General features: G+C 44.1%; 1 pseudogene across 1 annotated transcript in view; it reads right to left on the bottom strand.

Annotated features, from left to right (window-relative positions):
• LOC310784393 (C-X-C chemokine receptor type 4 pseudogene) overlaps window positions 1–19,147 on the bottom strand; it is a 36,206-nt pseudogene extending 17,059 nt beyond the window's left edge. Inside the window, exons 1-2 of the transcript in view lie at window positions 18,997–19,147; window positions 14,769–14,848 (exon numbers count right to left, since the gene is read on the bottom strand). The product of the transcript in view is annotated as a C-X-C chemokine receptor type 4 pseudogene (transcript). The remainder of the gene's footprint in view (window positions 1–14,768; window positions 14,849–18,996) is intronic.
• Window positions 19,148–23,808: the final 4,661 nt, after the last annotated feature.

The raw sequence follows: 23,808 nt of genomic DNA, 5'->3' as shown, positions 1-23,808 counted from the left end.
TGCTTTGAATCCAGGTGTTACTGTACGTGATGCTTTGAATCCAGGTGTTACTGTACATGATGCTTTGAATCCAGGTGTTACTGTACATGATGCTTTGAATCCAGGTGTTACTGTACGTGATGCTTTGAATCCAGGTGTTACTGTACGTGATGCTTTGAATCCAGGTGTTACTGTACATGATGCTTTGAATCCAGGTGTTACTGTACATGATGCTTTGAATCCAGGTGTTACTGTACGTGATGCTTTGAATCCAGGTGTTACTGTACATGATGCTTTGAATCCAGGTGTTACTGTACGTGATGCTTTGAATCCAGGTGTTACTGTACGTGACGCTTTGAATCCAGGTGTTACTGTATGTGATGCTTTGAATCCAGGTGTTACTGTACGTGATGCTTTGAATCCAGGTGTTACTGTACGTGATGCTTTGAATCCAGGCGTTACTGTACGTGATGCTTTGAATCCAGGTGTTACTGTACGTGATGCTTTGAATCCAGGTGTTACTGTATGTGATGCTTTGAATCCAGGTGTTACTGTACGTGACGCTTTGAATCCAGGTGTTACTGTACGTGATGCTTTGAATCCAGGTGTTACTGTACGTGATGCTTTGAATCCAGGTGTTACTGTACGTGATGCTTTGAATCCAGGTGTTACTGTATGTGATGCTTTGAATCCAGGTGTTACTGTATGTGATGCTTTGAATCCAGGTGTTACTGTACGTGACGCTTTGAATCCAGGTGTTACTGTACGCTTTGAATCCAGGTGTTACTGTATGTGATGCTTTGAATCCAGGTGTTACTGTACGTGACGCTTTGAATCCAGGTGTTACTGTACGTGATGCTTTGAATCCCGTTACTGTACGTGACGCTTTGAATCCAGGCGTTACTGTACATGATGCTTTGAATCCAGGTGTTACTGTACGTGATGCTTTGAATCCAGGTGTTACTGTACGTGATGCTTTGAATCCAGGCGTTACTGTACGTGACGCTTTGAATCCAGGTGTTACTGTACGTGACGCTTTGAATCCAGGTGTTACTGTACGTGATGCTTTGAATCCAGGTGTTACTGTACGTGATGCTTTGAATCCAGGTGTTACTGTACGTGACGCTTTGCACATGAAATTGGCCGTACGCCTCAAGAGCCTGAGCACCATTATTGAAAACACTTCCCCCAAAGAGGTCTTCATTTCCCAAGACGTTGCCGAGAGGAGAGGACACGCCATCTATCATGCAGTTCTGTGTTGGCACGACTTGCCTTATTGTTCACTGGTATATCAATGTGACGGCTCCCCTGTGAGATAATACACTTTGTTATGTAAGGGTCTTTATTGGCGTCCTCAGCGATTTCTACACTTTTAGACGTCATTTATTCAAATTCCTAAATGTCATCGCAATTATCCAGAAATACTCTCACAATGCATAGACAGCATGCATCGTGCCGGGCCATATAATTAGACTAGCATTGCATGGAGTGACACAATGTATAGCGGGGACGTTTATTATGCCTACACCGTATCAGTTATATTCCAGACCTGAAATGCAGATACAGTTAGGCTCAGCAAATCAAAAGTAAACAATTGTAGTTAAGTTACAATCTGGGTCATCTTGCCAATTTTTGTGAAAATGTAACAAAGATACGGTAAATCCTATAGGTGTTTATATAATCGTGTTGTTTTTCCCTGGTCATAATCACCATGATGAGACCACAGCCAATGAAACGGAGCGGTGAGTGAGACGTTGTGGATCCAGCCGGCCGAGGCCTCTAACTGGCTGTCATTAGGATTAAACAGCAGAACCAGGCTTAGAAGGTGGGCGGGATATCCGTTCTGTTGCCGCATATTTTCTGGCTGATGGATGCTGTCGTTATAGGCTGAGGGAAGATTTTCTTTTGTTTTATTTTTATTCATTTAAAGCAGGGATTAACCTCCATTGGATGTAATAATTAGATGGAGCAGTCACTTTTACTCCATGGCCCTGCACACGCTGGCGCTCCATTTTTCCCTGCGATTCATTTGTCATTTTGTCTGCGTTGAGCACTCGCCTCGGAGAAAGCTCAAGGAGGTAAATGGGCTCTGTGCCAGGGAGTTTAGGATTTGGCAGTGATGTGCCATTAGACCCCCACACTCACGTCACGAATACACACACACACACACACACACACACAGACACACACACACACACACACACACACACACACACACACACACACACACACGCACACACACACACACACACACACACACAGACACACACATCGTTACTTCTCATCAATTTGTCAGCATCGCCCACTGACCAAGCCTATTTGCTGGAATTGATTTAATATTCATGTAAATGATGGGGAACTGGAACAGGTGGGATGCTTTCATTCCTTATCCTGCCAATTCAGACATACCATTTATCATAATCCATTATATATCATGAAGAGACTGAATTTTACTCGACGCTATAATTTATGATTCGCATGTAAGTGGCTTATTAGGATTCATTCCACTGATGTTATGTTTGTATTCATTGATTTTTTACGCGTCTACTATTGAGAAATCATTCTGTTAATGTCTCTTTGCAGCTGCACACACCATACCTTATTACTAATTAGTAATACCTCCTCAGACCACCTCAGAGTGGTTGAAGTGGAAGTCCTCTAACTGTCTTCAGCTCAATATGTTGTCTAACCGTGACTACGCTTGCTCACCAGCATTCTCATCAATCCTATGCCAGTAGGGTAGCATAGGATTAATGAGAATGATGAGGTTCTCAAACTGTGGGTCGGGGCCACCGCAGGGGGTCCAGAGATAATTTTAGGGATCCACATGATTTATGGAAGAGGAAAAACACATTTCTACCGTACAAACGTACTATCTATCACATGTCTTTTTTTTTTCTTTTTGAGCTCTTTCCTTGTGAATATTTTTCAGCCTCAAGGCCTCCTCTGATAATCAAATGAAACAACCTGAAATAGGAAAATCATTCGTTGGATGAACTGTTCACCAGCTTGTGATGAGGGTTGCAAGTTGGCATTGCTTTGTTTTCAGGGCCTCTTAGCAGATGTCTCAGGTCTGGTTCATGCAGGATGGTAAAGGTGGACAGGATGACAACAACCACAAACAGTGATCATTGCTTATGACCCATGTGTTAAGTTGTTTAACTGTGAACTTATTTATTTCATTATTCATTTCTTTCCAAGTGCTACGTACTTTAAACCATCGGCCTAGATCACATCATTGAATTGCACTGATGTGACATTCGCGAACGATCCGATTCTATTCCACGGCTCTTTGGTACGAAGGGAACTGATACTTGAGAGCCGTTTCCAGCGTCGCCTGTTTATGGTGTTTATGTCTGTGGATAGATTTTGTAAATGCCATAGCGTCAAAAATGTGCAAGATGCAGTCACGAGTTATGGGTGTGTAATTGACATAAAAATGAAGGTGGAGTACGAAAATGCGCGTGATCCGAGCAAGCCCCCCCCACACACACACACATTGCCCCCGTCGAAACCGTGCATGATGCAGTCACGAGTCTCAAGTTGCTCGTCTAACCCAGAAAGCAAGTCTGAAGATCTACAGTGTTTCCCACACGGTGCAGCCCCCCTCCCTCCGCTGAGAGCATGGACTGGAGGATACTGGCAACTGCACCGGCGTATGCCAAAACTGGCCCGGGCAGGTGGAGTCAGCACTTAATATTAAATGTGTGCATAGCAATTGCAGACTTATATATTGATATGCAAATGATTGTATGATGCCATCTGGCGACTTCTAGCGACTTTCTGAACAGCCAAATTAATCCCCCCAGATGGGACCGGTGGCCCAAATTTAGGATCCTGGCTCATGGACTAATAGTGATTATTTAGCAGATAAACCCCGCCCCCTAAAAAAAAGAAGGAAAACATATTTCTGGAGCGCTTTTGGAAAGGAACAGAGCCATAAGATCCGGGTCCCGTCAAAGTGTGCTAATTCCCATCACTAAATTGCACTTTGCTTGAGCTTTATCTACTGTTTTATGATCTAATTAGTGCTTCCCATCATCACTTCTGTTTATTTATATTTGGCTGCATGTTATTTATTTTCATGTATGCATTTTCATGTCCTATATGTTAAAATAGCAATGTAGTAGGTTGAAACTGCGTTGCACTCTCTCTTCTCTCTTCTGTCTCTCTCTCTCTCTCTCTCTCTCTCTCTCTCTCTCTCTCTCTCTCTCTCTCTCTCTCTCTCTCTCTCTCTCTCTCTCTCTCTCTCTCTCTCTCTCTCAGGACAGGACCACCAGCAGGACTTCCTGGTATACCGCTGTGATACATAGTGAGGGGGAATCCTTCCTTAGCAAGATCCCTTATTAACAGGAGCAGTTGAATTGAAGACTTGGTTGTCTCTGCTTTTAGCCCGGGCTTTGACTCCATGTTCACCATGATGACAAATCTGACGTGACATCTATGGCCTATATAATACTCCTCCTGTAGTGTACATCTTACCAGTCACAGTTACCAGTGTCATCCCTCAACACCACAACCGCATGATCATTTCTGGCATGGACATGCACTTTGAGAGTCAAGGCTCTTCCGTATGGACAGGTGATACTCAGTCGTACAGTATAGGTGCTGAACTTCCCTGGCTTACTCAACCCTCCGCCAGATTGATAATGACAGTGATCCTGACTACATGTGTTTTGGCAGACATTGGCACCTTGACGTGTGCTCCTCAAGCCATCGGCCTGTCAAGCTTTGACAGCAAGTTGGCCTGAGAGTGAACTGCAGTCTTGCCATGACTAATATCCTCACCATCAAGCCCTTTTGCCTGTCCTCTGTAGACACGCACTCACACATCTCCACATCTCCCACAAGTTCAGTATGCATGAGTGAGCCCACATCCATCCAAGCTAAAAGGGAAAAGAGGCACCAAGCAAAAGAGACGGCCTTCTTCCTCTGAACTAGAGACAGGGACTATAGAGCACAGACTTATAGCGCCGGCCATTATATATATATATATATATATATATATATATATATATATATATATATATATATATATATATATATATATATATATATATATATATATATATATACAGTGTATATATATATACGGTATATAAAGAAAAAAAACATCGCATGGATGCATAACTGGGACGTATCCTCAGTGATGTACCCTGGGGTCATAGGATGTTTCGGGTCTCGCAACATCATACACCCTCGCCCAGGTGACCCAGCCGGGGCTGGCCAAGCCCCAACTTACGTCCCAGTAGCTACCCACGGTCAGCCCTATAGGGAGGGTCGAAGGTGGTCATGCGGTCAGGGCCACTCAATCCGCTGCTCCGGAACTACTCTGCCGGGACCGGGGGAGGGGGAGGGCTCTGGTACGTAGAGTACTGGTACAGTATATATATATATATATATCACTGATTCTTGAGAGTCGGGACAAAACATGTCCTACATAGAAAAGTCTAATTTATATTAAAAATCCAGAAATTCATCATGATTTACATACTTACAAAGTTAAATCTAAAGGAACTGTGTATACCTATGTTATTTTTTTAGCACAAATTTGTATATTTTTTTAGGTAATTTGTTTAAATGTATGGTCTGTGGTTAGAAGATCCATGTTATTGTACTTGTCCTCAGCAAGAGGTCACAATATTGACCAGCCCAAACAAACTACAAAAAACTCTATAATTGTGAATACATATATATAAAATAAAAAAGAAGGGGTATACATATATAAAACAATGCATGAAATGAATGTCAAACAATATTTTCCGTAAAAATCTCCCTATCAAAGTTGTGTCCTCAGTTTCTGTCAACTCCGTCAGACTTTTTCGTAAACCTTATTAAATCAGGAAATAGCATGGTCAGCTATATCCCTGAGGACCCCTTTTCATCTCCCCACCTGTGCTGAATGCAACACTACCACACATGCTCTGGTAAGTTTTACATTTTTTGATATTTTAGACAAACAATGTCAATATTCCTATGGTCACAGCTGGACCATGTCAACACCATCTCTCCGTTATAATACGTTTTTTTTTAACCATAGTGGATTGAATTTAAGCATTTTAGTGAGGTTATTGAGACAGCTAGCAACTGATGAAAAACCAGCTTGCTGCTGTGTACAATACATGTTTTGGAGGGAAAATACATGCCCTTACGTCAACTCAGTCAGACATCAACTATGTCAGGTTCTACGTCTGACAGAGTTGACGTGTAAGTTGATGGAGTTGACAAATCCACCTATAACCTCTTATGTGCTAATATAATATTATTTGTGAACATAGTAAAGGATTAAAATGTTATTTCAGGGTTTTATTTACACATAAATGTACATTATATAGCATGTATTACATGATTTAACCATACTGTATAACCTACACTTCTGACTTGTAGAGCATGGGTAGGCTGTGGTCTGCTTATTATTGTGTAACTTTCCAAGCACTTATAATACAAAAGCCAGTGTGTAGATTTTTGCAACTACTGGTTGTGAAACTGAATATTACATTGAATGGTGGCCTCTGTAGAGGGACCCACTTCTATGGGCTAACTCTAATGTCAGGAAAATGCAACATTTCTTATTTTCATGGAATTATACTGGAACATGCTTATGAATATTAGCCTATATTCAATTTCTGCTAAATCCATTACGTTTATTTTCATCACTAGATGTCACCAACTGCACCTTTAAGATGTTACATCAATCAATCAATCAATCAATCAATCAATCAATCAATCCAATCTATCAATGAATCGTGTCAAGTAAATTGAAATCTGATTCCATAGTCTTATTCTAATACATTTTTCATTCCTTCAATTTGTATTGTAGGAAAGCATGGCCAGACAGAAATTGTCAGTTGAGGAGCAAAGGAGAAGAAATAGAGAGTACCAACGAAAGAGAAGAGAAAAATTAAACGGTGACCCAGAGAGCAAACATGACATGCAAGAGAAGGAAAGACAAGGTGAAAGAACAGAAGAAAAAGTTTTCAATTAGTTTGGAAGATACACTTTCTCATGCAACCTCTCAAACAGGTTCCCTCAACATGACAAATACACCAGGTCATTGCACATGAGAACAGGATCCACCACAGACAACTATCCTGCTTTTGCAGCGAGATGTTGGTTTGCCAGTGCTTCAGCTCAGCTACCTTCTATTTCCATGGCTACCCAGAGGAACAGCAAAGTGATACAAGCACGGCAAGGAAGAAAAGACCTTTGGCCATGTTGATGGAGGATAGGCCTGCACGATATGAGGAAAATCTGCGATGTGCGATAACATTGTTCAATATAGCAATGACGATACGACTTGCGATAAATAAACAAATATTAAAGTAGGCCGCATATTAGCTATACAGTTCCTATGTCTTTCTGCTTTAATAATGCTATTAATTAATACACGGGCAGCTTTAGCTCAGGAGGTAGAGCGGGTCGGCCAATGACGCAAGGGTTGGCGGTTCGATCCCCGCTCCCTCCCAGCTGCTGTCGTTGTGTCCTTGGGCAAGACACTTAACCCTCCTTGCTCCCGATGGTGTGTAGGCACCCTGCGTGGCAGCTTGCCGCCATCGGTGTATGAATGGGTGAATGTAGACTATCTACTGATTGTAAAGCGCTTTGGATAAAAGCGCTATATAAATGCAGGCCATTTACCATACACAGGACAAGATGTTACTATCCCTTGTGCCAAAATCCGAGGAAAAACACATTTAGAAGCCCAATCCAGAATAAAACAAGCTAACAGGCTAACAAACTAATAAACAAGACACAAATCACCAGTTACCTACCCTAGCCAACAGCAGTATGAAGCATGTCATTGGGGTTTTCAAGTGGGCACCTTCCTTCACCGACGTTTCGTTAAGTTAGGCCCACGACACCTCAAGAAGGCTTAACGGTGTAATCCAGCGTCCTGGAAACACCCCCCTCCATGCTACCACCGCACAACTGCATATTACAGTACCTCACTATCTAAGCCTAGGTATCCAGGTCGGTTCGGTATGACATTCCTGACTACACCACCACTGTCAATGATTCAGCCCTGTTGATGCGGACCGTTAATCATGACCAACAACAAACAATCAATCTGACCTTAGCGAGCTCCCCAGCTAGCATGTTTCCTCCTTATCCACAGCCATTCACTTGCTCGTTCTGCTGCCTGAGACATGTTGCTAACCGCAAGTTTCAGGCTCCGTCCCCGAATGCCCAACTCTGTTAGTAAGGCAATAACGGACTTTGCCACAAAACCACGGCAGCCCACCTCTACAGGCCGCACTCGAGCCCTCCAACCTCGCTGCTCTGCCTCTGCTGCCATTTCAGCATACCTAGCTTTCTTGCGCTCATAAGCCTCCTCAACTCGATCTTTCCACGGGACTGTGAGTTCGATAAAATAAACTCTCTTCTCTACCTCAGACCACAGTAACAAGTCCGGACGTAGCCGGGTGCTAACTATATATGCTGGGATGACTAGCTGTTCATTCAAGTCAACCCTCATTTCCCAGGCTCCACCTACACTTAGCTGCCCTAACTTGTGCCTGACCTTAATAGACTCCAAACATAGCCTGTGCCCACTGAATAAAGAAATGAAATACACACTGACTCTAGCTGAAACTACACACAGCGTGTTTGGGCTTTGGCAGAGGGGCAGAGCGTACTGTTGTAAGGGAAAGGTGTATGCTGGATTTACAACTCAAGACAAAATGATCAGATGCTGAGTGGGAATGCATGGCGCATGTAAATAAAACCACTTTTGTTATTCATTGCGTTTCAGGCAGTCTTTGCGATGTGTTTATTGTGCATGTTCATATTGCGATGACGATGAAAATACGATTAATTGTGCAGCCCTAATGGAGGAGCTGGACAGATACGGAAGGGGAGATGGAGATGGAAGATGTGGAGGAGGAGTTGGATAAGGAGCCTCAGAAAGGTCCTGAGCATTAAGACGTGAAAGTGGAGTTTCTGCATCCCCATGGTCCAACAGCAAAGGTTCGACCTAAGCTTGGCAGGAAGGATGTCTGTTTCTGCCCAGTTGAAGACATCATAGTGAAACTAATGGGAAATGCATCACCAGTCCAATCACGAACACAAGAGATCTACAGCATCGCCCCTGATGTGATGGACTTCATAGAGCGTGAGCATGTCCGACGTCTGTTGCTCAAGGCATGAGTGCAGGTTAGACAAAAATGAAATCTTAAATAAGCTAATTGACACCCACTCTCTCTCACCCCCCATACACACACACCCCTCCCCCACCCACACATGCATGCCACTTTAAAAAATAAAAATCACAATGAAGACCAAGCAAATGAACAACTGACAGTATTGAATTGTAATCTATCTGACACTTTTCATTTATCTTTCCAGTTAGTCACAGGACCCACACCAGAAAGGCACCAGATGACCCACACAGGCTAAGAGGTGGAGACGGAGGATGTGGAGGAGAGGAGAGGTAGACAAGAGGAGAGGAAGAGTAGAGGAGGAAGTGGAGGAGGAGGGGAGAGGAACACAGGTGGAGAGGAAGAGGAGAAGAGGTGGAGGAGAAGGAGGAGGTGGTAGAGAGGTAGATGAACACAGGGGGAGAGGAGGGAAAGGAGATCATTGTTCTTTTGATAGTTGGAAATAGTGTTATTTATAATAGTTGGAAACAGTGTCATTTATAATAGTTGTAAAATGGAGAAAAGGCCAGCACTCTAGAATGTCCTTTATGCGTTTAATAGGTTGAGTACTGCACAGCCACAACGTACGCGTTTCAGCAGGTAGCCTTCATCAGCGTTCCACAACACCTGCTGAAACGCGTACGTTGTGGCTGTGCTGTACTCAACCTATTAAACGCATAAAGGACATTCTAGAGTGCTGGCCTTTTCTCCATTTTATGTTTCTACCTTGGCCCTGCACCTTGATTTACTTTATTTTGGAGTGTGCTCGCTACTGCTGTTTTTTGACATCTATAATAGTTGGAAATGGTGTAATTTACTTATTCTTATGTTTATTATAATTACATTTTTGTTCAAGTTCTTAATCTATTGTCACCTCTATCTGTTTAAAAACCCATTTGTTCGTTAATTAGTAATGCACACACATTTTTTGTCAACACCGTCAGTTTTTCGTCAACACCGTCAGTTCTTTGTCAACACCGTCAGATGTATGTTTTGGTTAATTTTTGAAAAAAATGTTTATTCTTTCTTCAGTTTATGTTGTTTATGTAATAAAGGAGCATCTGATCTACATCCTCTTATGTCTTATTTATTTAAGGAAATTGTTTTTATACTATTAAAATTAAAAACAAAGTTTGAAAAATGCAGATTTTTAGAAATCTGGGTTTTCGGAATAGTGTGAAATCACAACTTAAGTTTACATATTGTATTTTATTACATATCAGAGTAACTAAGCATTATTACAACATACTTCAGAACTTTAGATTCTTGTTGGACTGGGATAATTAAAATTGTATACTTTTTAGTGTGTCTGACGGAGTTGACACAAATCAAGTTCTAAAGGGAAACATGTTTATTTGTAAAAACGTTGTTTTTATTTAGAACCTGTTCCTTTACATGGTTAAATAGCTAAGACTTTTCTCTACAGAAATATATAACTCTAATGAATATAGTGTGGATTAAAAAAAAAAGATTTTTAAAACCTGTTTTGTCCCAACTCTCAAGAATCAGTGATATATATATATATATATATATATATATACGGTATATATATATTGTACACACACACACACACACACACACACACACACACACACACACACCTACACACACACACACACACACACACACACACACCTACACACACACACACACACACACACACACACACACACACACACACACACACACACACATGCCAAAAAGTTGGAAAATTGTGTGTGTGATAATTGATCTTATCTCTGCTGTTACTGTATCGGCAGTGTATCTTATCTTATATTAAAGCCTGTTCATTTCCCTTCACAACTGTCTCATTTGTAAGGATCCTGCATTTGTGAGCTGAGCAGCACAGCTGATTATGCGAGTAGCGCCAAAGTCAAACATGACAAACAGTGTGTGCTCCTGTTGGTATTGACTGTATTGTTTTGTGTTGTTTGGGGGATTGGATGATTGAACTCTATCAGTAACAATGAACAAACAAGACATATTGGCAATTTTGCACTTGAGCACAGTCAGGAGCCTCAGTAGTGAGTGTGGAAGAACCATACGCAGCCTCAACAGCCTGGCACCTCCCCCTCATGCTGGTCACCAGCCTGGTCACACATTGCTGTGGGACGCCATTCCATTCCTCAACCAGGATTCATCGCAGCTCAGCCAACGTGGTTGTGTTGGAATGCCATCCTCCCAGAGCACGAGGAGCAGGTGCCAGGCTGTTGAGGCTGCGTAAGGTTCTTCCACCCGCTACTGAGGCTCCTGACTGTGTTCAAGGAATAAAAAGCACAATTGCCAATACGTCTTTTTTGTTCATTGTTACTCATATCAGGAGTTCAATCATCCAATCCCCCAAACAACACAAAACAATAGACTCAATACCAACAGGAGCACACACTGTTTGTCATGTTTGACTTTGGAGCTACTGACATAATCAGCTGTGCTGCTCAGCTCACAAATGCAGGATCCTTACAAATGAGACAGTTGTGAAGGGAAATGAACAGGCTTTGATATAAGATAAGATGCAATACTGACGATACTGTAACAGCAGAGATAAGATCATCCAAATACAATTTTGCAAACCGTTTGTGGCCAGTTACATTCTAGACCAGTGCTTCTCAACATTTTTACGTCAAGTACCACCTCAGAAATGACCCCCATATGAACATATGAGAGGGAGGGAGCCCTGCGTACCACGAGTGGTACCCGTACCACAGGTTGAGAACCACTGTTCTAGACATTTATAGGGTTCATTAATCTGGAGTTACTCAATTCCTCACTGATTTTGAAGCCATATCCACCCGGCAACACGTCCTCATCTCTCTCCTGTTTGCTGGTGCGTGGAAAATGCATTATTCAGAATATGACGTCTCATTGAAAATCTTTTTAGTCGACTTATTGTTTCGTGACTTGATATTGTGCCAGGGAGAGCGCCTGCCACGGAGATAGTTTTTGAAAGCAGGGATTAACCTCCATTGGTTGTAATTAGATGGAGCGGGCACTTTCGCTACAGTATGGATTGGTATACCAGGGGCCCCCCGAACACGCTGGTGCTCCATTTTCTCTGTGAATTCATTTGTCATTTGTCTGTGTTGAGCACTTGCCAAAAAGACAAAGAGCTTGAGGAGGTAAATGAGAGGCTTTGTGCCAGGGAGTTCCCGATTTGGCAGTGATACGCCATTAGACCCCCACCCACCAATATGAACACACACACACACACACACACACACACACACAGGCACAAACGCACACCCACATTCACACATCCGTTCTGGGAAAAGCCCGCCTATAATATATCATTACGCAGATGACACAATGCTGCACCGCAGAACAGTACACCATCACTTCTCAACTGTTTGTAAATGACATTCTAATTACTTTATCAATGAATATGCTAATCATTGCAGTCATTATCAGGCTAATGCTATCAGGTGTTTCAAAAGGTGATGTACTGCATGAGCCCGGCACAGTCACAACATGCTGGGACAAAGGAATGGCAAACGGAGTGATTGATTCCTCTTGGAGCCCGTGAAGCGACTGTCCTATGGCAAACTGCTGGGGTCAAAATTGTCCGGCACAATGACAACCTCACCGCTGTGATGAAAAACAGCCCTGAGCAAAGCAAGGCCAAGAGCTGAACAACACCTCCTTTTTGTGCCAGTCTTATTTACCAGCCAGAAAATCGAAGCAGTCGTGAATCAGCACGTCTCCACACCCTCCGCCGTTTCAACGGAAAATGATGCTAAACCGGGTGTGCCTCCCCAGAAAACCAACAGCGGGCGTGCCTCCCCAGAAAACCAACAGCATCCAAAAACGCACCGTTCTATCGGGGAGCAAAACCAACGTGGAGGTTGATCCGTGCAGCAAATTAGGGCAGAGAAAAACGGCTAATGTGTTCAACTGGGAGAGGAGAGGGAGGAAGAGAAATCTTTATGGGTGTAACAAGATACAAACAGGCCGATAATCCTCTTTTAACAAGATGAGTGATCATGGCCTTTGTCAGTGCGTCGAAGCTGCACAATCAATGGTGGTGATTTAGCCCCCCGTGCGCGGCCGGGGCCCCCAGCGCGAGCACAAGTCTGCCTCTTCATTTATCAGGCACACGCCTTGCACAAGACAGCACCCTTGCCTGAGGGGCAGGCGAGCGGAAGGGCTGGCGTGAGGGGGTGGGGGTGGTGGGGCCGGGGGGAGGAGTTTGTGTGTGTGTGTGTGTGTGTGTGGGGAGGGGGGGGGGGCAAGTGGTGCAAAGGAAACTGGGAAGGAAAGAGAGAAAGGACAAGACGGAGGTGAAGAGGGAACAGACGATGGAAATTGGAAGGGAGGCGAAAGCTGTATTCGTCCGCTGCCCTGCGGTCAGGTAAATGCCACCTCTGTGTTTTACAGATGAGGTTGCGGCTGTTGGCATTTTGAATGTACCTCGTCCACCATATATCCTGCCTCTCCTCCTCCTCACTTACTCATCCTCCAACCGGCCATGTCCTCTTTTTCAGGCTCCACTGAGAATGGTCAAACAATTTCCTGGAACATTTGACATTATCTAAATCATACTGGCATACTTTCATAAATGCCATTACTTGTATGTATTATTCACGTACACCTGAAAGTAGGGCAAGATCATATTGTACTTGGAGGAAGTTGCTGCTGGTTCAAATTCTGAAAGACATGTTTGTCTGTAGGATATCTCAGAAAAGTTATGAACAGATTTGCAGAAAAACCCACTGGCCAAAGGGGGCGTGGCCAATCACAAAAATGTGCCTATAACTTCCAAATGGATTCACGTAAACAACAAAACTTTGTTGAAAGGTTGGTCGTGGGCCAAGGAAGAACTGCTTAACTTTCCATGCCTACTGGCCAAAAGGGGGCACGGCCAATCACAAAGAGGTGGCTAACTTCGGATTCACCTAGCACCACAAAACTTTGTAGGAAGCTTCTATTCTTTTTTAACCTCTTTAATATCTTGCCATGTGAATTTGAACTGCAACTGCATCATCAGAACAATTATCGAGCTGTAGTGGATTTGATTGAATCTCTAAAGGTCCATTTTGTATCGGCATGCTTATGATTGCATTTGCACATGATTTGTTTCACTAGGATCTTTTTTCCTCTTCTTCTTTTAGGAATAAGCACAGGTCCACTTTCAGACGATACTGAACATGACTGCCCTCAACTGACTTTATCATTTGAATTGGATAACTGTGAATGCTATCCAAACACAACGGTTCAGTGCTGCGGCTCGCACTATATTTTGGAACATTTTTCTGTCCTATTAAAAATGAACTCTCTCTGTGAAGGCAATGGAGCTCGTGAAAAATAGATTTTGAAAGCCTTGAAATATTTTTTTTTACTCTACCTCCAAAAACCCTCTCTGCTCATAGCAAGAAATAACAATAGATGTATTATTGAGACAGGAAACGCCTGACAAAAACCATCCTCCGCCTCCAGTAATATGAGATTGTCCCAGGAGGGTTTTGGAGAAACTGTGAGCATACTCACAGCCGGCGAGTTCTGTTCAAATTGCCCAGCTTCCACAATATCCTCTCTGCTGTTATTGTCCAGTAATGAGAATGTAGGTCAGAGGGAGGTTGTGGACGTTCTGCTGAAAGGTAGACTTAACACCGGCCTGTCACGGCTTCCTGAGTGAGTCAGTCCACTGCCAGTTCACACCCGGGCTGCAGGAGTGCCCGAAATGTCATCCCTCTCCACTAGGAGCCTCTCTTCCTTGTGTTTGCCTCCCCCGTAGAAACCTGATAGACACCAACACACGTTAGCTCTTAGCTCAAGCTACACAGCCATTATCATTGCATTAGAGCTAATGGGACACGGATCCCGTTGCTCGTGTTAACACGAGTGGGAGGCTCAAAGAAACCCATGATGTCACCTAGTATACAGTATTCACCTTATGTAGCCCCGCCCACTTGACCCAGTTGTGTTATGACTTCCTGTTCAAAAAAGCGCCTGTTTTTCCTGGTCACTAGTACTGTAGGCTACTGTCACAGGAAGTGTAAACACAACAGGAAGTAACTGGCTGACCCCTGTGTTGGAACAGAAGGTGAATAGTATGGCTTTAATCAGCAGCCTTGCAGCGGTGTACTACACAACACCTTAGCCTGACCTTTTAGAGTGTTTCCTTGCTTATCTGAACCAGCTTTGAGTTGTCCTACTGTGTTCCTTCTTTCTCCTCTGCCCTTGCTTGCCGTCATTGATTATACACCGAGGATTTCTTCAAGGTTTTCAAAAAAGAGTTTCCTACTGTAGTTTGCGACGCTCTTTGATTATTCAAGTGGCACTCCTGGCTAGCATCCAAGGGCTGCCAAGGACTCCGCTCACAAGAACAAAGAGAGACAGCGGGATTAATTGCACTTATTTAACATTTAGTTCCAACCAGGCAGTATAACCAGCAGCTGCGAGGCATTTTTACATCCACATTTATATGGGACACCTCAACACACTGAGACGTCTGAGATGTTTCTGTGAAAGTATAGACATACTGACTTCTGTTAGTGGCAAACCAATAGAATACTTGGGTTTGTGTTTAATGGCGATCGTAACCACGCTTCTTCTCGTACTTTATTGCATACCATAAAACAAGGGTGGACACATATCCCTGAAGTCCTTCATGTTCACCATTTTAGCACAGAAAAATGTTCAGAGAGAGAGAGAGAGAGGGAGGGAGGGAGGGAGGGAGGGAGGGAGAGAGAGAGAGAGAGAGATCTGAGAAATTTGAGCTCTCTCTTATTTGGCATACCCTGCAATTGGGGGTGGGGGGATTCCCATCTTGCAATGCACAAGGACATGTTGTGGTCTCCCAGAGAGGATCAGCTGACACAAAGTATTATTATTATTATTATAGTAGTTAGTATAATTATTTCAGATGGTTGCGTTATACTGTGAGATGAGATCCCATGAAGAAGCTATGATGGAAAGATAACAGGATTGAAAAGCAGTCATAGCTCACAGCCCCTCTCGTTCCATTGCCATAGCAGCCAAAATGTCAATGGCTAATTACTAATGGCCGCCTTACTGTGTGGCTTCCAAGGTCTCAGCTAATTGGCTATTTAGAGCCAGGGAAATGGTGTTGCCCCGAGGCCAGTCACCCGTGGATACCATGGGAGAGAGATACCATGGGAGAGAGTTACCGTGGGAAAGAGCATTCAGGACAGCATGAAGCAGTCAAGTGCGAGGAGACAAAGCTAAGCAGATCTCTTTCTTTCATGATGGAGGAAAGTGACCCGGGTGCAAAAGTGTCAAGCTAAAGGCCAAAAAGCTGCTCTCTTGAAAGTCTGTGAAAGGAGCACGATGTGTTCAAATGGAAATGATGTTCTCCGCCGCTAAAGATCGCATTGAGGAGAAACGACGACTAGAAACAGGAAGTGGCTCGACATTGAAATAATAGCGTGATGGAATGTAAAGGTGTGAGGGTTGGAGTGGTGGATGGGCGGATCCATTCAACACCCAACCCATGCAAATTATTTGATACGATGAAGTTGTATTTTCAGTCGAAGTTTTTCTTATTTAATTAATCATATACCCAAAACCTTATGATGTATCCTCAAACAGAATTGTAGCTGCCTAAACCTATGTAGGTATGTATAAGCTAGCATATGTAGCTATAATGTTACCCCTAACCTTAAAGGAACACTCCGCCGATTTTCAACCAGCTTTGTATCATTAGAACATCAGTAGTATATCAGAAAACTGTAAACGGTTTTTAAGTCTGTCATTTAATTTGACAGTTATTGAGTGTTAAAGTGTGGACCAGTGACATCACTGGTCCACACTAACTCAAATTAATAACTCATTAACTCAAATCAACTCTCAATAACTGTCAAACTATTCATCATTCATCTAGTTTGACAGTTATTGAGAGTTGATTTGACTTAATGAGTTATTAATTTGAGTTAGCTATGTGACATGAAATTATATTTGCTTTGGGAAATCCATGAGCTGTTGTGTTAATATGTGAATACATTCCAAACCACACACGTGCACACACACGTGCACACACACACACACACACACACACACACACACACACACACACACACACACACACACACACACACACACACACACACACACACACACAGTCGAGGTGATATTTACATAATGAAACATAACTAATGCAAATAGAAGCTGATATGGTGGAAAGAGGCTTTTTTCCTCTACGCCCCCCCCCCCCCCCACACACACACACAATTTAACCAGAAAGTATTGACTGATCATGCGTGACCTTTTTCACACATGCGCGCGCACGCACGCACGCACGCACGCACGCACGCACGCACGCACGCACGCACGCACACACACACACACACACACAGACACACACAGAATATTGTATTAATGGCAGCTACACTGGAGCAACTGGAGATTCAGTGCCTTATTGCACTTCAGCAGCAGTTGTGGGAGAGGAGTGCATTCTCCTTCGTGTTCCTCACCTGGTCCAGGATGTACTGTAAACAGTGACCCTCCAATGCTCTGCTAACCTCTGTTCTCCTTCACGTTCCTCACCTGGTCCAGGATGTAAACAGTGATCCTCCAATGCTCTGCTAACCTCTGTTCTCCTTCACGTTCCTCACCTGGTCCAGGATGTAAACAGTGATCCTCCAATGCTCTGCTAACCCCTGTTCTCCTTCATGTTCCTCACCTGGTCCAGGATGTAAACAGTGATCCTCCAATGCTCTGCTAACCCCTGTTCTCCTTCATGTTCCTCACCTGGTCCAGGATGTAAACAGTGATCCTCCAATGCTCTGCTAACCCCTGTTCTCCTTCATGTTCCTCACCTGGTCCAGGATATAAACAGTGATCCTCCAATGCTCTGCTAACCCCTGTTCTCCTTCATGTTCCTCACCTGGTCCAGGATGTAAACAGTGATCCTCCAATGCTCTGCTAACCCCTGTTCTCCTTCATGTTCCTCACCTGGTCCAGGATATAAACAGTGATCCTCCAATGCTCGGCTAACCCCTGTTCTCCTTCATGTTCCTCACCTGGTCCAGGATGTAAACAGTGACCCTCCAATGCTCTGCTCACCCCTGTTCTCCTTCATGTTCCTCACCTGGTCCAGGATGTAAGCAGTGACCCTCCAATGTTCTGCTAACCCCTGTTCTTCTTCATGTTCCTCACCTGGTCCAGGATGTAAACAGTGATCCTCCAATGCTCTGCTAACCCCTGTTCTTCTTCATGTTCCTCACCTGGTCCAGGATGTAAACAGTGATCCTCCAATGCTCTGCTAACCCCTTTTCTCCTTCATGTTCCTCACCTGGTCCAGGATGTAAACAGTGATCCTCCAATGCTCTGCTAACCCCTGTTCTCATTCATGTTCCTCACCTGGTCCAGGATGTAAACAGTGACCCTCCAATGCTCTGCTAACCCCTGTTCTCCTTCATGTTCCTCACCTGGTCCAGGATGTAAGCAGTGACCCTCCAATGCTCTGCTAACCCCTGTTCTCCTTCACGTTCCCCACCTGGTCAGGGTTTAAACAGTGATCCTCCAATGATCTGCTAACCCCTGTTCTCCTTCATGTTCCTCACCTGGTCCAGGATGTAAACAGTGATCCTCCAATGCTCTGCTAACCCCTGTTCTCCTTCATGTTCCTCACCTGGTCCAGGATGTAAACAGTGACCCGTTCTCCTTCATGTTCCTCACCTGGTCCAGGATGTAAACAGTGATCCTCCAATGCTCTGCTAACCCCTGTTCTCCTTCATGTTCCTCCCCTGGTCCAGGATGTAAACAGTGATCCTCCAATGCTCTGCTAACCCCTGTTCTCCTTCATGTTCCTCACCTGATCCACGATGTAAACAGTGATCCTCCAATGCTCTGCTAACCCCTGTTCTCCTTCATGTTCCTCACCTGGTCCAGGATGTAAACAGTGATCCTCCAATGCTCTGCTAACCCCTGTTCTCCTTCATGTTCCTCGCCTGGTCCAGGATGTAAACAGTGATCCTCCAATGCTCTGCTAACCCCTGTTCTCCTTCGTGTTCCTCATCTGGTCCAGGATGTAAACAGTGACCCTCCAATGCTCTGCTACCCCTGTTCTCCTTCATGTTCCTCACCTGGTCCAGGATGTAAACAGTGACCCTCCAATGCTCTGCTCACCCCTGTTCTCCATCACGTTCCTCACCTGGTCCAGGATGTAAACAGTGATCCTCCAATGCTCTGCTAACCCCTGTTTCCTTCATGTTCCTCACTTGGTCCAAGATGTAAGCAGTGACCCTCCAATGCTCTGCTAACCCCTGTTCTCCTTCATGTTCCTCACCTGGTCCAGGATGTAAACAGTAATCCTCCAATGCTCTGCTAACCCCTGTTCTCCTTCACGTTCCTCACCTGGTCCAGGATGTAAACAGTGATCCTCCAATGCTCTGCTAACCCCTGTTCTCCTTCATGTTCCTCACCTGGTCCAGGATGTAAACAGTGACCCTCCAATGCTCTGCTAACGCCTGTTCTCCTTCATGTTCCTCACCTGGTCCAGGATGTAAACAGCATCTCCGCTTTGTTTCAAATTTACGTAGAGATTGTAGCTTTGCAAAAACATAAAACGCCAACGTTTTGCTTCAAATTTATGTTGAGATTGTAGGCTGGCGTAAAACACAGACGTTTTAGACATGTAAAATGCAGACGTTTTAGACATGTAAAATGCAGATGTTTTAGACATGTAAAATGCAGACGTTTTAGACATGTAAAATGCAGACGTTTTAGACATGTAAAATGCAGACATTTTAGACATGTAAATTGCAGATGTTTTAGACATGTAAAATGCAGACGTTTTAGACATGTAAAATGCAGACATTTTAGACATGTAAAATGCAGACGTTTTAGACATGTAAAACACAGACGTTTTAGACATGCAAAATGCTGACGTTTTAGACATGTAAAATGCAGACGTATGGTTTCAAATGTATCTCGAGATTGTACATACAGTATCCCCGGTTTGCAGACATGTAAAATGCCAAGGATTTATTCCGGCGACTAGGTTGTAACTCTCTGGAGTGGCCACCAGGTCTGGAGTCTGGAGAATAATTATGCACCCCCCATTTTCTTTTAAATAAATACAAATAAATCTGAGAGGGGTGTGTGTGTGTGTGTGTGTGTGTGTGTGTGTGTGCGTGTGTGTGTGTGTTTTTCCCCCCAGTGGCACGGGGGGGGGGGGGGGGGGAATGGCAGCAGTCAGCACTATATGGGCTCTCGCTCCGAGGGCACCAGAACACAGACAGACATTTCTATTTCCAGCCCATCCACCCACTCTCCAGAGATCCAAACTAAGCTCTATCCCACTGCTACAGAATGTCAGCCGCATGCTTCCCCCCTCTGCAAGAATAGCAGGCAAATGAAGTGTGTAAAACCGCCATTGAGACATATTCTATTTGATTACTATTGGAACAATGACCCTCACCTGCCTCCAGCAGCATCCCCAAGAGGCGGGATTACATTTGGATGAATGTTTCATCGGACGGTTGAATAAATATACGCTCTAGTGTGTGTGTGTGTGTGTGTGTGTGTGTGTATGTGTGTGTGTGTATGTGTGCGTGTGCGTGCGTGCATGCGTGTCCTTGTGTGAGTGCATGTCGCGTACTATTGAGCTCAGTACAATGGGGTTTAACACAAACCCCCCAAACTATTTGCAGTCTGTACAGAGACGACAAATCTGAGGCAAATTGAACCAAGGAGAGGTCAGACTGCCGACAAAAGCAATTTCCCCTTCCGATAGACATTCCACACACACGCAAGAACTCGTTGCTTCAACGACGGAAATCCACCTATAAGAAACACGCGTCTATTGGTTGATTGTGTGTTACAGTATCACGTTAGCGGAATTGTTTGCCACTACCGTGACCTTGGAATTAGGTTCTATCTGACCTTTTGGCCAAAACTGAGTTAGTCACATGAACCTATTGATAGTATTCTGTTAGATCGCCACACGGCCATCTTGGTAGGAAAACAACAGGTGATTGTAATCAATTAACAGGTGATACAATCAAATGACACAAATAGCCAATGAGCTGTGTGTATTGTAAAAGTAAAAGTATTGTAAGTATTGTAAAAGTCATGCAATATTGCTTAATCATTATGCACTGGCACGGTCACGCAGTGTGTCATGGACACCCATGCCCTATAGAATTATACGGCTGAATTAGTGTTTGTTTGTTTGTGACATTTTATTCATTGTAGTCTGTCTCACTACAGTGGAGCATTGGTGCTAATTAACACTTGGCAATCCTTCACTCAGGCCTGGTGTGTGAAACAGAGGTGGAGGAGTCCACCCTCGTGTGTTAGAGTAGTGGATTGTGCCAAGTGTGTTTTGGAGTAGAGCAAACATGTATAAAGCTACTTTGAGTGTCTTAGAATGTTGATCGGGACATCGCAATATATTTGATGGTCATTCAGTTATTCAGTGATACTAATGTATCAAATTATTGTATTGAATGTAACCATTGATCGGTTGCTTCTTTAATTGGCACTGATTGTCAGTCCTGTGTTTGTAGGAGGGGCTTGGGCTATTTAACAGGCAAGCACCCATGTGAGGGAGTTGACTTTGCCATGATCCAGAAATAGACAGGACTGCTGCTGGCCTGATCAGAGCTAGGGCCCAAGTTTGCATGGGTTAACCTATAGGCTAAGTGTTCCAGTTTAAGTTCTGATGTCTTCATTCTGGTTATTTTGTCTTTTGCTTTCAACCCAATTGAGTATTTTTCCCTTTTTGTATTTTTGTTGCAACTCAACATAACGTGCCAGTTTCTCCACAATAAATATTTTGTGCTGAACTTGAAGCCTGCCTCTGCCTCTTCTCTTGCTCGCCATCCTTGTCACCTCACAGCTAGAAGGTCCTGGGTTCGATTTCCACCTGGGACGCTGTGGGCACTGAGGGTGTGTTCCCCCACATGCCTTTAGTGCCTACTGCCCAGGTGGGCTATCTCATCAAAAGGGCCTTTCCGCGTGGAGTTTGCATGTTCTCCCCATGCTCCCTGGCGTTCCTCCATATATAACCCCCCACTAAAAACACAGAAGATCATCATCAGATTATCTTGATAGCACAAAAAACGGTATTAGTGCGGTATTAAAAAAGGCCTCTTCATCTCAAACTCCTGGGCTGAATTTCAGTCCAGTCCATCCCTGGAGACAGCCATGTTTTTGAAAACGCAACCAGCTGTTCACAGCTTTTGTAACCCAAGAGAAGACCTTCACTATATGGCAAACAGAAGGCGTGTCACAAAGCCTCCTGGGTGTCAACATATTTGATACAGGAACAGCAGCCTCATTGGTTGTCCCATATCCCAGGCAGGCTCTATGGGCCCAGCGTCTCATGCTACAGCGACACACATATGGCGCCAGGACAAATAGCACAGTCAGGTCCAGAAGGCAGCCAAGGAGACAGAGGAACTCAGAGTTTCAACCGGCTGAGCACAACCCGAGCCCTGCAACCCAGTGGAGCCTCGCACGAGGGGGAGTGACAACGGATCGATACCTGTGATTAATTAACTTCTAATGAGTTCATTTGAGCGTTGAGAGACCCAGAATGTTGGACACGTCCCATGTCTCTCTCTCTCTCTCTCTCTCTCCGACCTATCCCGTCCCCCCACCCCTCCCCGGCTCCTCTCCCCCATCTTATCGACCTGAGGTGAAAGCAAACCAAGATCATCTTTTGTTTTAATGTGTGATGTTGACGTGTCTTCTGGCATCTTTTTTTTTATTTTTATCGAATTGTCGAAGGTGAAGATTTGGAATTGTAACCGCTGCAATAACGTGTGCGCAATTGATTATTGTTTTCCAAATTAGGGGTCGATACCCGTGTCGGGTCGCTTGGCACAATACAGGTACCTCATTGTTTACGTTCCTATTATTGTGCGTCAATATCACATAGCAGAGACAAGATCGAACCCCAGTGACCTGACCTGATTTCCTGCTTCTACTAAGGTTATAGAGCAGCGTTACCGATGCTAAAGTCAGCGCAGCAAGTAGACGCACCAGGCTCCCACATGTGATTACCCCAGCAGTCATTATGATCCTTCATAGAGTGAGAGTGAATGCTACGTAGTGCAGAAGCAATGGAGATGAATGGTCGTGTGAATAGGGAAGTGGATTGGGGAGCTGAGGCTCCACGTGTATAGCTTGGGTCTGCCATTTTCCCTCTCTATATTCCTCAGCTCTAAGGGCCGCGGCCACAGAGTCATTTGTCTCGCGGTGAAATTAGTAATCGCGCCGCCATCCATCATTGGCTGACCTGCTATTGATCGCCGGTGCACCCTCTCCTTTCAACTAAATTATATTGGGGAAAAAAGAAAAAGAAATGTCTGCTCACTCGCGCCGAGTCGTCCACACTTTTGCTCGCCTCAGCGAAAATATCAGACAAAAAAACAATATGCAAAAAGTAAAAAAAAATGTTGGAGACTTTTTTTTTTTTTTGCGTGTGTATGTGATGTTAGATGCCGAGTAATTCTATTCAAAGAGATTGAGGTTGTTTTGAAGGTGACTATAGTGGAGGCACAACCGTTTTAAACCAATATAGACTTTGCAGCGGGGTAAATTTCAGCCAGCCTCTCTCTTGTCGTACTTTATTGACATCTCAGTGACAAATGCTGCACGACGCTGCTCCCCTTGTCCTAAACAATATACTGAGCGGAGCATGCTGATACAAGCAGCGCCTTATAAATGTTTGAGAGGTGAGAGCTATGTGCCCTCTAAAACATTTTGCACAACATTCTCTATCTAA

This window comes from Poromitra crassiceps (genome assembly GCF_964638095.1).
Source record: "Poromitra crassiceps genome assembly, chromosome: 10".
NCBI classification, from domain to species: Eukaryota; Metazoa; Chordata; class Actinopteri; order Beryciformes; family Melamphaidae; genus Poromitra; species Poromitra crassiceps.
The sequence above is the reverse complement of the archived record's forward strand: the minus strand, read 5'-3'. Positions and strand labels throughout refer to the sequence as shown.